The 18,326-nt window shown below is 41.8% G+C and overlaps 1 pseudogene; it reads right to left on the bottom strand.

Moving 5' to 3' along the window:
• Window positions 1-15,238: 15,238 nt before the first annotated feature.
• On the bottom strand, window positions 15,239-15,533 carry LOC103732504 (annotated as a pseudogene).
• Window positions 15,534-18,326: the final 2,793 nt, after the last annotated feature.

Below are 18,326 nucleotides of genomic sequence, written 5' to 3'. Positions count from 1 at the left end.
GAATATTGACAACTGATTGCTGCTAGATGAGGAACAGCTGACCCTCCTAAAACAAAGACCTCTAGATAGGCTGACTAGATTTACCAGATGGACAAGTAGTGAGGAATGGCTGGGAGTGTCAACAACACAACAGACAGTAGCAGGGATAACAGAGTATAAGGGCTCTAGTGGGGGGAGGGAGGCTATGGGAGGGTGCTATATGGGAAGTGGGTGTACAGTTGAATAAGATGGTTTGGGATGTTCTGTGTGATATACACACACAAAGAAAAACCAACAAATTTTTTAAAATGAATTGTATTTGAGGAGGAAACATAAAAATTTACGTCATGTTGATTAGTAGAGGTGGTAAACATTACCATTGAAATCTACCCGATGGCTTTATAGACATGCTCAAGTGCCAAGGATCCGAGTACAACCGATTATGACTAGTAATAATCAGATACATACAGATTAAAGATGCATGCACCAACATCTCAGTGTTATGAGCAAAAACAATGAGGCTTTCTTTAAGAAACAGTTTATTTTAAAATGAAATGTAGATATTTTTTAAAGGTTAAAAACTCATTCAATTTTGTTTTACAGGGCTTATACTGAGTTCAATATTGTATAACTGTTTTAATTCAACAGCGAACCTAAAAATTTTATAGCCACTTTTGAAAAAGATGTATCTTTGCTCTGGAAACTGTTAATGAGTACGTTAAAGCTGTAATGAAATGCTTCTTCTAAAATAAAAAAGGACGATATCTGGACTTGCTAAACTTAGAAGAGAGAAAAAACCAAAAGACTTCAGTGAACTGTAACAGGATATTCATACAAAGACAATCTGGACCCCAGTTTCATTATAGTAAAAAATTTATTTAACCTTAATAATTAAGAATTGTTGGGGTTGCTAAGAGTTTGGTTCAAAGATCAAAAGGGTCAGCCGATAACAGGCAGATCACAGCAGAGGAAAATCTTAAGAACACATCAAGGATGCAAAAACAAAGTTTTCCCTCTGCTCCAAATCTCTATACTTTATTAGAAGTGGCTGGAATTAGTTGACAAGCAGATCTTTGAAGTGGAATTGATATATATGTAAATATAAATTCTTACACTGTAGGTTTAAGTATAGACTAGCAATAATTTGTTATCAAAATTTTTATTAACATTTGGCTAATAAGAGAACTGTTGAACGTCCTTGTATACTAGTAAATCTAACAACCATTTAGGACAAAATGAATTACAGATTATTCATCCTCCTAAATTATTCACTAAAATATTATTGAGACCCACGCACAATGGTACATGCTGTGTTCCAAGCCACTCAAGAGGCTGAGGTGGGAGGATCACTTAGCTCCTTGGAAACATAGCAAGACCCAATGTAAAAAAAATTGTATGCCTACACTGTATAGTAATCCCTACTAGTAAACGCAATCAGGTTAGATACTGTGTAGCACAAAATTCAGAATGCAAGAGACTTGTAACTTAAAATTTTGTTTGATGAACCTGAAGATCTTCAGGAGCCTCCATCCAACTGGGCAAAAGGAAAAAAATATAATTGAATACATCAAGCAACACTATGTCTTCAGTTAGCCTGTTTAGCTTAAACTCGTTCTCTTTGGGAGACTCCCTGCGAGACTTGTCTTCATTTCTCCCTTCTTCCAAGGTTAGCTTTGGCTAGAAGATAACTTGGGTTGCTGCTAGGGTTTTGAGGATGCCTGTCCCTATCCTGTCCTCTGTGCCCTTGCTATCCTGTTACTGTTCTGATCTTGTTTCTGGTTTCTGGCTAGATCCACTGCTATAATTTCCAGCCAAAAAACATCTGGTTTAATTGGTGATGGCTCTAGCTGCTGGTAGCCTGATGTGTGCCTGTGTCTGTGACTGGTGGCATCCTGCTGCCAGCTCCTTTCGGTACCCCTTTATAAGAGCCACTAGGGACCTTTTTCCTCATCCTCCAGGCAGTAGGAATTCTACAGGGCACCCTTGACTCCTCCTGGTAGGTCCAACTCATCATGTTTTCGGGGCGTTAGTTGACATAGCTCATATCCTGCTCTCTTCTACAGCTTTATTAATGAACACAGAAAGCCTAGGAATTCTCCTCTTGCCAACCAAGGCTAATTACAGCAGGGCTTCTGGCTCCTCTACCTTGCCTGGTACTCTGCCATCTCTTCCTTAATCAGTAGTACTCTGATCAACTCAGAAGAGCAAAGCTAAGCCCCACAGTTTTGGTCTCCTCAAATTCACCTGCTGTTATCCAACAACTCTGTTCTCTCATTCCCTGAGGCTTCAGGCTGTAGAAAGCAAGGCCCATGTGTTTCTTCTGGCCACTCTAACCTTCCTCAAGGTCTTGGTGTCAAAGGTCTCTCTCCTTCCTGCCTCAGGAGGCTTCCCCACATCATATACCCCTTTTCCCAAGGTGGCTTGTGTGTGTCTTCTCCTGAGGCCACACAGATGCCATAGAAAACTGGGGAAACAAGAAGAGAAATGCCTGGGATTTTTTTTAAAGAAAATATTGTAATTGTTCCCCCCAAGAACTGAGTACATGGGGATTGCATGTCCTTGGGAACTTTACAAGTGATCCTCTGGTCGGTCCCAAGGTCACCTCAACCAATTGGAGAGATGGTTAGAGTTGAACTAGGTGCAGGGGCAGCGTGGAAAACTACTTTGAACGGCTATGTTGTGTGAACCTTTTCTAAGAAGATATGAGCAAGGGGCTAGAGAGATGGCTCAGTGGTTAAGAGCACTGACTGCTCTTGCAGAGGGGCCGGGTGTGATTCCCAGCATCCACATGGCAGTTACAAACTGTCTTTAACTCCAGTTCCAGGGGAATCTGATGCCCTCTTCTGACCTCCACGACATTGCACGACACAGGTGCACTCACATACATGCCGGCAATACACTCGTACACATAAAATAAAATAAATAAATTGTTTTTTTAAAAAGAAAAAAGATATGAACAGGGTCTGCTCAGCCCAGATAAGGCACCAATAGCAGACACAAAGAAACAATTCAACCTAACTATAGTTTGGTGAACAAATGAGTTTAATTGAGGTGGGGTGAGGGTTACTTATGGGAGCATGGGCAATTTATGGGTCTCTACACCACTGAAGGAAAAAATATCTCTCCCAGCATTCATTAACTGCCTACAAATCTTGGAGGGGCGCTGGGGTAGGCCCCACCCCACTAGCAACCAGTAACTGTCTGAATCATCGAACAGGGAGTAGGCCTTGTGAGCCCCTTCCACCTCCAGTACCAGAAGTTAGTGGGCCCAGTCTTGCCCAGGTTGCCTGCAGGTGCTCATAGCTGCGGCAGCTGACAGTTCAAGAGGACAACCTTAAGGATGCATCCCCAGGATAGAGCTCCATAATCCCCTGAGATGGGGCAGCAGGCTTACTTCAGGAAGGGACGCAGTCATTGGCAAAGGGCTTTCCAGAGACTCCTCAACAGCATTATGTGAAACTGATTGTTTCCTCCCTGAGCACCCAAATTGAGCAAAAGTAATTTTGGATCCACGGTCATTCTGGAACTTGATAGATGCAAACTCCTCAGCCCTGTGGAAAAAGCTCCTTTATTACTTACTCACATCTTACTTGCAGCTGAAACATTAACAAGTTTGAGGCACATTCTTTAATAGCATTCCAGATAGGAAGTTGAGCCTTCAAGGTCCATTTAGGTTTTTTCCTGTGAAGGAATATAACTATGTGCCTGTGGCTTGTATTTTAATCATTCTTCTGTTAGTCTTTATTATTTTATTAGTGTGTTAGTTTAATACCAAGAAAAGGGGGGAAAGGGGACTGCAGAGATGGCTCAGCAGTTAAAAGCACTGGCTGCTCTTACAGAGGACCGGTAGTGTTTGGTTTTCAGCACCCACATGGCACTAAACAACCATCCTTAACTCCAATTCCAGGAGATCTGATGCCTTCTTCTGGCCTCCATGGGCATTGCATGACATTGGTGCACTAACATTCATGCAAACACTCACACATGTAAAAATAACAAAAATAATTAAGGGAGAAATGGAGAGGATATGCATGTCTATATTCCCATGCATAGAGCACATATAACATTATATGTATGTAGGTCTGTGTGTATTTATACACAAATATACAAAATATATGTCTTTATAAGACATAGGTATGGCCAGGTGTAGTGGTGCATGTCTGTAATTCCAGTGAGGGTGAGGCAGGAGGATCATGAATTTGAGACCAATCTAGGCTGCATAGTGAGATCTTGTCTTAAAAAATGAAAATAAATACATAAAATATAGGCATGTAATTAAGTGTATTTGTGAATGGATGAAAAATATACATGTATTTGTGTGAATACATAAGTTCTTAGCCTCATACATAGATGTGAGCTAGACACCATTTGATAAAGTGAAATGTTGTGCCTTTAAACTATTGTATGCACTGTTTGCTTCGTCTGACGTATTCTTCTAGGACCCTTCACCTCCCAAACTCCTACAAATTCTTCAAGAACCAGCTCAAGATCTGCCCCTTCATTGTGCTCCCACATTCCTGGATCTCATGAAAGTGTTTCTTGCATGTGTCTACCTCCTAGACAATGAACTCTTTGAATGTAAGAACAGGTTCTCATTCATGTTGGCTCAGCCCCAGACCCTGCCCGTGGGCACATACTAAGCACTCAGTAAACATTTTATGAATGAATAAATGTGGACCTTGAATAATAATTAAGATTTAGATGTGAAGGGGGTTGAAAGACTTCCCCAGAACAAAGTGGGAAGTGACCTTGAGGAAGGTAGAACCCTACCCCAAGACGGAGGTAATCTGAAGGACATCAGCCCCTTTGCCAGGGGTATTAGAAGAGGGAAACCACCTACGTAAGTAGGATGCACTCATATCATTTGTGTCTAAGCCCTTTAAAAAATGGACATGATAAAAGAGTTACTCTTTGAAAATCTACGAGAAGCCACATTTTTTTTTCTTGGTCTTTTTCTGAGACAGGGTCTCCCTGTAGCCCCAGCTAACCCCGAACTCACTATGTAGACCAGGCTGTCCTGGAACTCGCAGGGATCTGCCTGCCTCTGCCTCCCGAGTGCTGGGACTAAAGGTGCCCACCACCATGCCCAGCAGAGACCACTCTCTTTTAAAGTTGGTTATGTGGGTAATAGCTTTGCAATTGGATGCTCTTCCATTTACCACTTGACCTTGACAGGCCATGTAACTGTTCTGGGTCTCAGCTTTACCATTTATAAGGAAGGAAGAAGGAGAAGAATATTCTCACCTTACAGAGTCAGGAGGAAATGAGAATTGTTACCTAAAGTACTCTGTGTACCACTGTGTATCAGGGCCTGGTTAGGAAAATTTCAATTACTTCCTAGTATTTTTTATAGAGAAAATTTAATGAAGGGACTTAGCTGAATGGGGTCTAGAGGAACTGAAAACCATAAAGGCACAGAGAGAAAATCCAGACATTAGTCGGGAGTGACTGCCATCCCCAAAGAGAGAAGAGAATGTAACAGAGATGAGCTGAGGTCACCCAACAAAAGGAAACTATGTCTAGAGGGACCTGAGACTGTGGAGGAAACACTTGTGTGTTGGGAAGATAACAATTTGACTCCCTTCTCCTCCACCCTCCCTCTTCTGATAAAAAGCATAGCAACAGGAGGTGGAAAGATGGCTCAGGGATTCAGAGCATGGGCTGCTCTTACAGAGGATCTGAGTTCAGTTCCCAGTACTCATGTGGCAGCTAGCAATCATCTATAACTCCAGTTCTGGGGGATCCAATGCCCTCACTCACACACATAAAATAATAAAAATAAAAATTTTAAAGCAAAGCAGTACAATCCAGGAAGTTAGCTCAGTGAGTAAGAGTACTTGCCATGAAAGCAAGAGGACCTGAGTTTAAACCCCCAGCACTCATGTAAAATCTGGGCATGGCTGTGCCTTCCTTGTAACCCTAGAGTTGTGTGTGTGTTAGGGGTGGATATAGATAGATCTCAGATACTCACTGGCTGGCCAGCCTAGCAAAAACAGTGAGCTTCAAGATCAGTGAGATACTCTGCCTAAAGTAAAATAAAATAAAATAAAATAAGGGGCTGGAGAGTTGGTTTAGTGGTTAAGAGAACTTGCTATTCTTGCAGAAGGCCCAGGTTCAGTTTCCAGCACCCACACAGATGCTAGCAACCACTTGTAACTCCCGTTCCTGGGGATTCAATGCCCTCTTCTCGCCTCCACAAACGTTGCATTCACATAGTGCTCTTAAATACATGCAGGCAAAACACTTATACACACAAATTTTTAAAAAATTTTAATTGTAAATAAAATTAAATTTAAAAGTGGAGCATGATAGAGCAAGACAATTGACATCCTCTTCCGGTCTCCAGGTGTGGGTGCACAGATGCAGGCATTCTGCTCACCCCCAAACCAAAATCAAAGCAATAGAATACAGAAATGGATCTCAAACTGAGCACACAACTTGTTAGCACCATCAGCAAGGATAAGTTGTGGCCACAAGTCACAGGAAATTCAAAATAACAGTGGCTTAAATAAGATATATATTTATGTCTCTGTCACTTAAAGAACCCAAATAGGAACTTAAGACCATTATGGCCTTGGGTCTGTCAGAGGTACCATCCATCCCTCTGCTTCTTTGTATACATCCTTGAGCTCATGAGCCAAAATGGGTGCCCCCGTGTTTCAGGAGGCTATGATGGTGGAATGGGCAAAAAGGAAAAGAAAGAACACTAGACATTGTCTGGACAAACAATGCTTTTTGAACAGCGATTCATAACTCAGTAGTGGATCATAAAATCTATATAATAGATAAGTTCCAGAAATGAAATCAAATAGAAGGTATGAGTATGCCATACAGCAAAGAAATTTCTACATAAAACTTTGGTCTTAGAAAAACATGTGTGAGTGTGTATGTGAGGTATATATAATTTGATATGTATTTTTAGGGGGGAAATGTTGTCAAAGCATTCAAAGCCTCTATTGTAAAGAAAATTTCTAGAAACTGCCTACTTCTGTTTCATTCCATTGGCTAGCTCTTACTCACCTGGTCATTCCAAACTGCACAAATGACTAGGCAATATACTCTTTCTTAGAGGCAGTCACTTGTCTGACAAAAATTAAAGATTTCTTAGCATTTGAACTGTTGCGGGCAGGAACCACTGGGAATGTAGCTCAGCAGCAGAGTACAAGACTTTGGGCTCAGTCCTTAGCCAAAAAGCAATATCCAAAGACAGCTACGAGTTTCTACCACTACTCAGTCATTGCTACTACTGTGTGCTGTTGTCAACACTAGTGGATACTGCTGACTGTAAGCCATCTCTTTCAGCCTTTGGTAGTTTTACATGGTGTTGACAAGTTGTGAGTGACCCCTCCCCCAAGGTCTAGATACAAATTCTCCTTTGTCTCTTAGTTTTCTTGTCCACGAAATAGGGATATTAGCAATGTCTTCTTCATCAAATTTTTGTAAGGATTGAATGAGGATGACAGTGCCGGTGTGTAACTGGCCTCAAATATGCCCCACAGAAAGAGAATCTGGGATGCCTTGAGTCCTGAGGTGACCTATGCAGAGGAGCAGCAGTTTGGAGGGACACTGCTCCTAGCTAGCGTTCTGATGCTGGAGTACTTGCTAAATATGGAGAAAATCACATCTGCTGCACAGTAGCAGAGAAGACCTGGGTCACGCACATGATGCCAGCCATCAGTGAGGAACAGTAGAGAACTATTTAGAAGTTCTGAGGAAGACAATTGAGGGGTACCGACAGAGTTGAAATAAAGCTGGAGTTTTACACTGAGCTTGATGAGCCCTACACTTGTTCATTGACTCAGATCAATGAACGATCAAAAGAGGGAGGACTGTGAACTTAAACGCCTTTTTGACTATGACATAAACCTTTTCTCCATTTGCTAATACTGCAGAGAGACAACAAGAGTTTTACAAATAAGAAATCACATTTAAGTTGAATGCATTTTCCAAAGGAAAATTATTGTCGCACTGTTTCATTAAAATTGCATGATGTTCTTCCCTCTGCATGTTCTGATTACACCTTTTAACACTAATTAAACACCCACCATGTGCTAAGTGGTAAGCAGAGCATATGACTAATATGGGTTTTGTTCTCATGGTGCGAGGCAGAAAACTCAATGGCTATCTCAACAGGAAGAGTGAGGATGAATTTGATGTTTTAATATTAATCTTATTGACATAGTACTTTCAGGGGAAATCGTAAAGTTTCCATAATTGGAAGTATGAAAACAGAATAAAACTTCATCTATTGAAGAAGAAAGTGGACAGTTTATCTAGGTTCCTTCCTTGTCTCCAAGGACCATTTATGCACCTAAACAAGAGGTCGCTTTACCCAGGACATGTATCCCACATGACTACTTAACATGTGTATATTATCTGGTTGCTCTCTGCAAGCACTGCACATGATCTGGAAATGTTCTGGAAATGTTTACTAGTCTCTCAAATACATTCATTCATTCATTCATTCATTCATGTATTTCTTAACTCAACAAATGTTTATTAAGCCCCTACTATGTGCAATTTCCTGCCAATAAGTAAGGTATTAAAAAGGCTAAGAACAAAGTTGCTTTTCCACTAAGGAAGAGGCCACCCTCTAAGAAAGATGGTCAGTGCTGAGATAACCAATGGAGAGAAAAAAGTAATGCTCAGCACAAGCTAAGCAAGGTCAGGAGAGGAGGAGTCTACCTCATCTGGGTTTCCTTGTGGAAGTGATTCCAGATGAATCTCCAAAAATCAGAGTGCCTTAGTAGGCAGGTGGATCCACTGGGTTGAGACAGCATAGTGTAGAACCAGGAAGTGAGATGCAGAGATGGAAGTAGCTGATTTGGTTTGTGGCATAGGATGGAGATTTAAGTTTGCATTGGCAGGAGGGTGGTGAGGGAAACAGAGAGGTAAAGTTTAGACCCAAACTCTGAAACTCTATGTGCTTAAAATTTTCAGTTTCATCCTGAAAAAAACATGGCATCATTGTTAAACATCTGAGACATGAAATGACATTCCGGTTCAAAAAGAGAATTCAAGAATGACTCTAGGGCTGGCGAGATGGCTCAGTGGTTAAGAACACTGACTGTTCTTGCAGAAGACCCGGGTTTGAATCCCAGCACCCACACGGCAGCTAACAACTGTCCATAACTCCAGTTCCAGGGGATCCGACAGCCTCTTCTGTCCTCCGTGGGCATTGCATGATGTGGGTGCACTTACCTACATGCAGGCATAACACTCATACACATAAAATAAAAATAATAAATTTTTAAAAATTATTTTTAAAAAAAGAATGACTCTAACTTCAACCTTGACACCCTCGGGTTGCCCCTGTGTGTCCCCTTTCCCCAGAGTGACCAGGCAGGAGCAGGTCTGGTAGTCAGCACTGTGGATTGAAGAGAAGAATGTCACCATGAAGATACCTAGTGCAGAGAGAATTATCCAACTTTGTACTTGGTTATATACTGAAGGAGTTAGTTCAGCATGGCTCATTAAACCCTGAGACCCTAAAGGGAGGAATCTGGGGTCAAGAATGGATTTTAACAGGCCAGGAAAAGCTAGAGTGATGGATGGCAGGTGTGAGAAGGATCCTGCGGGCTTGTTTTGGAGCCTTGCCTCCTTCTCACCATCTTAATATAGCGTTAACAAGGGGCTACTTGGGCACTTAGAAGCTCTTGACCCTTGGAGCTGTAGGCCAAGTTACAGTGTTCAGTATACATAGCCCCTACAGTAGGAAGTCTAGAATTCTCCACTGTTGTGGGACATCAATACAAAAAGAGCAATGCTCTGAAAGCACCCTGTGTGATGTCTGCCCTTAGTAAAATTCCTCACTTGGGTTACTTGTTCTTATAGATGCTAGTTCAATGTCTGCCCTTGGCACTAAGCAGTAAGCTCTTAAGAACAGGGAGTGTGCCTGTGACAGGCACTCACTAGCATGTAGCGAAATCCCTGGTATGAGTACATAATGAAGAATTGTAAAATTTGAACCTGGTTTGCTCATTTGCCATTAAGTTACTCATTTAATAATTCAAGTTCAAGTCATCCAGATGACATTGATAAAATACAGAATGTATACAGTCTTTTTGATCCGTTGGGCCATTTGGAGTACAGTTCCTGTATTTTGGCTTTATACAGGGGTGTGCTTGTGGCTTCGTTTTTCTGCTTGATCCTTCCTTTACAAAATGGATTTGATCATAATACCTACTTGCTATTATGAGGCAGGACAACACTGTAATATAGCGAGATGATCTGGATTTCAGCAACGGCCTCCTATTTTACTACTGAAACTTTGGACAAACTGGATCTTTCTGCCACAAAGTAGTATTTGCCAGATACGACAATGCAGTTGTACATGTTAACTCACAGTGGCTGGGAATGTATACATAAGACCCGCAAAAGATCAAGTCAACCAGAATCCCAGCATGGATGAGGAAGAGGCTCAGGAAGTTCCATCTCTATCTAAGAAGCTTCTGGCAATTGATGGCTGCTTGGGGGAGGGACGGTCGATTTTCTTCACGGATGTGGGCCCTGGAAGGCTACCCATGCTCCAGTAGATGATGCCACATCCATGCTCATATAGGCATGCTAAGTGGACACAGTGGATATTAGAGGAAAAGAAGAAGGAGGGGGGGGAGGGGGAGGAGGAGGAGGAAGGGAGCATATGAAGTTGGAAGGGAAAAGTGTTGGGGGGATAGGGAAGGAATTGGAGGGGAGGAAATGGGGGTTTATCAAGATACATTGTAAGTATGTATGAACATTAAATAAAATGTTTTTAAAACCTCAATCTTGCTAAACTTCCATTTCCTAATCTGTACAATGTTGATGATTATATCTATGTAACAGTTTCCTTGAAACAATAAAATGAAATATTCATTTTAAAGACAGCATAGTACCTAAACCTAGTGAGGGCACAATAGATGCTAGCTATTATTATCATAACTCAGAAGGCTTTAGTGATTAAATAAGACCCTTCCATTCGAAACACAGCACCATGTCTAGAACTGGGTAACAACCCCCAAAATGCCAGCCATTAACATTATTTCCACGTGTATTACTGTTTCCTGACACAGCGCTGACTCTGGAGAGCCTTTGCTTTGTTCCATCTCTCCTGTTGTGGCCTGCACGCAGGTTGAAACCCCTAGGTGCTACCCCAATTCCTCTGTTTCTACTTTTTGCCTCCAAGCCATTGAGCACACACAGAGCAGGTAGTACAGCCCTTTGCTTGTAGTAGATGCACATCTTATGGTTGCTTGGATTTGATTTCCTATTACTCTGAAACCTGTTTTTAGAAAACATTTAAACTTCAGTGAGTTGAAAATAATTACTTTGTTTACTTCATCTAGCCAAGGGGTCACCAAGACCATGGAAAAATAGTATTTTGATTTTAGAATAAGGGAAAGGCCAGCTCAGAGCCTGTTGTGGCTTGAACACTTGGTCTGCAGGTATTGGAGATGGTTGGGTAGATTATGGAACCCTTAAGGGGTGCGGCCTTGCTGGAGGTAGTCGGCATGGGCTTCAAGAGTTTATAGCATTGTCCACTGCCTGCTCTCTCTGCTTCCTGTGTGTGGTTGAGGTGGGCTCTCTCAGCTTTCTGTTCCAGCTATCTGTTGCCATGACTTTTCCTCCATTATGGATTCTAGCCCTCTGGAACTATAAGCCAAAATAAACTTTCTTTCTTAAGTTGCTTTTGGTCAGAGTGTTTCATCATAGCAACAATAAAGTAACCAATAGAGTCTATTCTTCGTTTTTTAAAACTCCCTAAGTTATGCTTAAGTTATTACTATTGATGTTTATTATGCAATAATTAGGAGTCTGGCTACAGCCCTGAGTATGTTTTATTTTAAGTAAAAACTTACATCATATTTTCCTATAGGAATTTCAATGTCTTCTTTAAAACTATTTAGATACATTTGAGCTGCAACTTATTTTAGTCAATGAATCCGTGAGAAGAGTCTCTGTCTAAAATCCATCCTCCAGGCAGCTACAGTAGAACCTTGTGAAAATGTCATTCCCCTGCTTAAATGGCTCCTTCAATGGCTCCTTGATAAAATCCAAAGCCTTTGCTCTCATCAACACCCTTATCTGCTGCCCCTCTCACTGCTGCTGTAAATCTCAAAATTCTAGTTCCTTTTTTCAGTCTGTGCCTTTCATCTTTGTATATTTTTAAAATACTTTTCTCTCCTCCAGGATGTTTAGTTCTTTTCCTCTTATTTTTTTCTGATGGCCCTTTATCCTTGGAGACTGCCAAGTCCACCAGGGAGGTTTCTGTGGCCTTCCTCCTAGCTTAGGGCAAGTACCCTTCCCATAACACCAGGCTCCTAACTGCTTCTCTAGAGCTTTCCATGTTGTTTCATGAACTCAGCAATTATTTCTTGAGTACTTACTGTGCCAGACTCTAAGGATGTATTGATGGAACCCACAAAACTCTTTACCTTGGTAGATTTTCAGTCAATTAAGGAAGCAAATTCACATTGCATTTAGCCGGTAGGTATGTAAACAATAGGGAGGGTGAGGGAATTCCTGGAAGGAGGATCATGAGAGGTACAGCGGCAATCGCATGGTTAGGGAGGACACTCCTCCTATCTGTGCACGGGCAAGAAGTGAGGGGAAGAGATAATCTCCATGAGTTCCTCGCATTTCTGCAAGCCTTGTAAGGAAGCAAGGTACTAACTTCTTTTTGTTCTCAAATGTTTGCTTAGCCAACAGCCTTGCCAGCTACAGATAATTTCCCTTTGAAGCCAAGGGAAAATTTGCTTTGGGTCTAGTATATTATAGATAACTCCTCAGGCAAAGAGTATTTTTTGTTTGTATTCCATTAAAAAGATGTAGGCTCTCTAAGCTTGGAGTTTCTGTCATTCAGTGTCGCCTGCTGTAAGAAGGTGTCATCTGGCCCTCTTCACATTGCTGTGTGGGAAGCAGGTTTTGTAGGATGTGCACAAATGCTTGCCCTCTGCCTACTGTAGCTGTTGCTGTGAGCAATAAAATCCTTCATCATTAGCCCAGGTGTCTCATATCTTTGGCCAGCTCCATGAAGTTATAGGAGGCTGACTCGCTGGCTTGCAAATAGGGTAAAGTCTCAGCTCTTTCACTGTTCTGGATGATAGGTATTCAGAAACAGAGCATTCGGGACACCAGACACAGCAAGTGGAAAGGCTCAGATTTTCTACCTTAAAATCCTTTGCCTTTTCCAGTGATTATAAGGTTCTCAAGGACAACCATCCTTATTTACTTTGGTATCCTTATGACCCAGCAAAATCACTAGTACATGCATGTTTCAAGCATGCTTGCTGAAACAAACAGGAAAAAAGTAGTTGGTGTCTTGCAAATAAAGATATTTGCAAGGTGGGACTCCAGGGGGCAGTGCCAGCTATCATAGTTCTTTGTCGTGTTCTCACTCATGCGGATACATAGGAAACATGGCTACAGAATCACCCAGATTTGGGTTTCTTTCTATCTCAGCTCTACAGATTTCTGACTAGAATTTAGGTGAAGTTCTCTAACCTTTTAGAGACTCAGTTTCCTGCGTTTGAAATTGTAATACTCTTGTCTTCTCTGCTTTGATCCTAAATAATAGGACATAGGAAGCGTATTAAGAGTTGACAGAATGATATGCTGTGTACCATATACAGCACTCAACCCACAGTCTCAGAAACATCTACCTGATCTGAAAGGAAATGGTGAATCCAATGATTTATTAGATCAACAGGAAGAATGTGGAATGCAAGGAACGTCTGTGTTCCAGGACTCAGTGTAGGCCACCAGTCATTTCTGCTTACTTGCAGTAAGTCTCACTGGCTGAGATCTGTGGCTTTGTAGAAGTTGGAGAGAAAGTGCTTTCTGGTTTCTGTGTTCTGACTCTTAGGTTCTGTTTTCCTGAGTACCCCAAGTCCACTCAGTACAGTTGTGGCCAGTTACTGCTTGAATGGTAAGTCTGCCTGCAGCACTATGCTGAGGATTTGTTAACTTGGGCCTTAATGCCACCTCAGTACATGTACAGGGGAATCATGGTGGCTTGGAGACTCCACACTACATTCGTCTAAATCAGGACAAGAGCACCTCATAATAACACAACATGGTGCTTCTGTGTGGTGAGCCTCTTGACCAAGGAGTTCCATGAAGTGGCTTCATACCTCCGGAATACTGATGAGCAGACAGTTGGATAAGGACTCATGGTTCTTTCTTCAGCAGTCAAGGAGCAAAACTGTTGATGCAGCTTCTTACACAGAGTTAGTAACTCATGGCTCTCCCTTCCTTCCTTCCTTCCTTCCTTCCTTCCTTCCTTCCTTCCTTCCTTCCTTTCTTCCCTCCCTCCTTCCTTCTTTCCTTCTTTCCTTTGTTGTTTTTGTGTTTGTAAATTTTTTAAAAATATTCTTTGTATGTGTATGTCTGTTTAGCCTTGCCTGCATGTATGTAAATTCATCCATGCTTGCAATTTCCACAGAGGCCAGAAGAGGGTGTCAGATCCCCTGGAACTGGAGTTACAGATGGTTGTTAGCCACCATGCAGGTGCTAGGAACAAAAATCCAGTCCTTTGTAAGAGCAGCTAGTGCTCTTAGTCATGGAGTCATGTCTCCAGCTCCTTGTTTTTTGTGGGTTTTGTTTGTGTGTCTTTGTTTTGAAACAAGATTTATCTAGCCCAGATTGGCCTGGGTGACCTTGAGCTTCTGATCATCCTCTCCCCTCCTCCCAAATGCTGAAATCTCAGGCGTGTGCCACCATGTCCAATTTATGTGATATTGGGGATCAAACTCAGAGTGTCAGGCTTAGTAGGCAAGAACTCTGCCAACTGAGCAGGTGCCTGTCCCTCACCCCCCTGTGACTTTTTCTAATATCTTCCCCCAGTTCTTTGGGTTAACATTTCCTAGGTTTCCAATTTTGTGTGTGGAACCATGCTAGGCTCATAGTTCCTGACAGGTGGCTAATCATTCACTTAGAGAAATTACTAAGATGGAAGGTGTTTGCCAGTGGACAAGCACAGGGCTGCATGCTAAGTGCTATGGCTGCAGAAGAGGAGTTGTACATGGGTTTCTAACCCAGTGACAAGCAGGTTACAGGGCCATTCTGGGGAGAAAGGAAGGCCATTGAAATCGGTCTTCTAGGCACAGAGGCACAGGTGTGACCCTCTTACCAGTTTTTTTCTTTTTTTTCTCCACTTTTAATATTAAATTTATTTTAAGACCTCCTCCTTACAATTTCCAGAAAGAAAATAAAAAAGAAACAGACTTTGTCTCAAACATGTAAATAGTGGCTGGAATTGAAAGCACAGCCAGTGGCATTGTCACAGAACGTCAGCCATCCCAGGGCACTTCAGTATTCCTGAGGAATAAGCATGGTTTCTTTCCTCCTTCTGTGATGTTCTCACATAAGTCACTATTCTGACATATTTTCTATGTACAAGCTATGGAGACTGGAAGGCATGCTGACAGTTGGAGTAGGCCGTCCCCAATCTCACACCAGAACCTTTTAAAGAAGGCGAGGAAAAAAACAATTCCTAATCCAAAACCAGTGCCTAGCTTCACCACCGCACCTGCCATGCACCAGTCCCACTTCCTGCTGAGGTCTGACTCTGACATGTTCCCTACCCGCAGCTCTGGCTTCTCTCATGACTGTCCGCTGCCTCCACCAACTCTCCACAAATCTCTCTTACCAGTATTTTCATCATTTCATAGTTAAAGTAGTTACATAGCTAATAGTGTCTTCTTTGTATAGAATGGATGATTGAACTTGATCTTTACAGTTACTTTGAGACAAAAGGTAGGAACATGCTGAATTTGGAATGAGAATTCTTAAAGTCAAGTTGGTCTGGGTTTTGGTGATAATCTGTCAGGCCACAGTTTCTATGCATTCCTCTCTTCTCTCTGATTGGCTTTCTTAGCTTATTCATGATGTTTGCTCCCTCATATTTACTCAGGACTATGCTAAGAGCATTATGTGCCTGCCCACAAAAATCTTGGGTGTTATAGTTTACATTGTATAGATGAAGAAACTGAGGCAACAAGAAGTTATGCTTCCATGGAGGACCCATGTATTGTTTTTGGAATCCAAATTTATGTTTGGGGTCTACACTCTTAATAAATAACTGTGTGTCCATACACATGTATACATGTACAGACATACATATTCGTATATACTCTACTACCATTTATATATACATGTACATACACAGAAATATGTATCTTTGAGATATATTGCCACATATATTTATATATATAAGCATATATGCACACACATTCATATGACTATGGATTCCCTGATATAAACATTAAGGGAATCATGGACCTCTATCACTTCCCATGACCTTTTAGGTTCAACTATCACTAATCAATTGTTTTTTCCTCCTAATATTTGTTTTTCATTGTTGTGGTTCATTTTGGGGGGTTGTTATTGTTTTGTTTATATATTTTGAGATAAAGTCCTGCTGTGTAGATGAGGCTGTCCTCACATGTGCGGTGATCCTCTTGCCTCTCACTCTGGAGTGCTGGGATTACACGTGGTGCCACTGCACCTGGCTCCCCCTCCTAGTACATCTCAGTAAAATATTTGAGAGGAAAGATTTGTTTCAGCAAAGATTTTGCTACAAATGTTGTAGACTGGCTACCTTGATGGCACACACTCACCCCAGTTCAATCAGTTGCCTTACCAGAAATCCATTATTAGTGCTGAGCAGGGGTTGGTGGTATTGGACCACTTCACAGATAGGGACTGGACAAATTAAGGATCAGTTGCTTATCAGGTGACACACTTTGAACAGTATGTGTGTATATGAATGTTCTCTCGGACATGAGACTAGCAGTTCAGAGACTGCAACATGATGTTTGAAAACCTGGCTTGCACACTGACACTTCCATTTAAAATGTGTATTACTTTGGGCAAGTAACTATTTCTTTGGGGATTTTTTTTTCCCATTGGTGACATAAGAATAGCTACCCGTTCTTCCCTGTGTATTGAGAACCTACTAAGATAAATGCTAGAACTGTGGGATCCATAAGTCACCATCCCAGGACCCTCCTTGTAGCTAGCAGATGCACAAGATTCATGGAGAAGGTGAAGGTAGCATCACATCCAGAGAGTCCCTGTCAGCATAACTGGGTTAGAGCACAGGGTCTACAGTGTATTCAGAGTGCCCCAAGACTCACAAAGTAACTGGAGGACCACATTCTAACAAACACCAGGGTAGAGAAAATAGAGATTTCAATGGACAATCCAGAGACATTTGTTAAATGTTAAAAGTAGAGAGAAGGGAAGTGAGACGTCAGGACAATGTTTTTTGGAGGTATCAGTCCATGGGGCAGAGGGGTAGAATATGCTAGAAGGGCAGACAGGCCAGAGCACAGAAAGCCTTATTTATGGTATTACCTTTACTTCACTACGATGGGAGCATCAGAGAGATGTTAGGTTACTGTGCCACAAATTCATGTTTGACTGTTTGAGATTTGGGTACCAGAGTAGGTAGTACAGCATTGAGGATGCAGAGACCCAGGATGACACAGTGGTCCTCATACATTGCTCTGGGTGAAGAGAAACTGAAGCCATCCAGTGGAGAGCAGATGGAGAGTAGGAAGGTGTAAGAAGCTGGGGTGCACATAGAGAGTGAGGTACTTAGATTGGAGTGTGGATAGCATCCACCCAGGTCTATAGTCACATACACACTTAAGTGAAATATAGTAGCAAGCACTGTGAGCTTCTGTTCATGTCTATCTAGAAGACAGTAAACAGCTAGAAAACAAATCTCGCTTTGTATATAAGTATACAAAACTCTGGTGTTTGGGGCATGAGCTCAAAAACAATCTTCAAAGTGAAGAAACAGTGACATGGATTAAAAGCCCAAGAAATAGGACCTCAAGATATAGCAAATATCAAAGATGGGCAATGAAGGAGAGGACAGTTAAAGGGGTTTCAGAAGGGTACTCTGGAGATGAGTTGCAACTTGGTGATGGTAACCAGGAAGAACCTAACACATTAATCCCAGCTGTCATTATCTTTGTTCTTTTTTCTTCCACTTGCCACATGGGTTAATGTGTCTTGTCTCATTTATTAACTGAACAACGGTATAATGATGCAGACAGAAGTTTGGGGTTATCTCTGAAAAAGAGTAGCTCAAACACACAGGGGCTTTTTACCCCATTTCCCAGGACATAGTATGTGTCCGTGTGGATGGCGCCAAGGTGACAGAGGTTAGCTCTCGAATTCAAGAAGCCTACCCTAGTACCACTGTGTAAAATAAACATCACAGATACTAAATGATGGTTGTACCAAGATTTGAAGGAGTCTGTTATGAGGGTCATAGAGAGTGTCACGCAACAAAAACGACATGGATTGAGGAATTTAGACTAGAGAAATGATACCAGTGATAAGAGAAGCTGAGT

Source organism: Nannospalax galili, unplaced genomic scaffold (assembly GCF_000622305.1).
Source record: "Nannospalax galili isolate Female #2095 unplaced genomic scaffold, S.galili_v1.0 scaffold553, whole genome shotgun sequence".
Classification (NCBI taxonomy): domain Eukaryota; kingdom Metazoa; phylum Chordata; class Mammalia; order Rodentia; family Spalacidae; genus Nannospalax; species Nannospalax galili.
The sequence above is the reverse complement of the archived record's forward strand: the minus strand, read 5'-3'. Positions and strand labels throughout refer to the sequence as shown.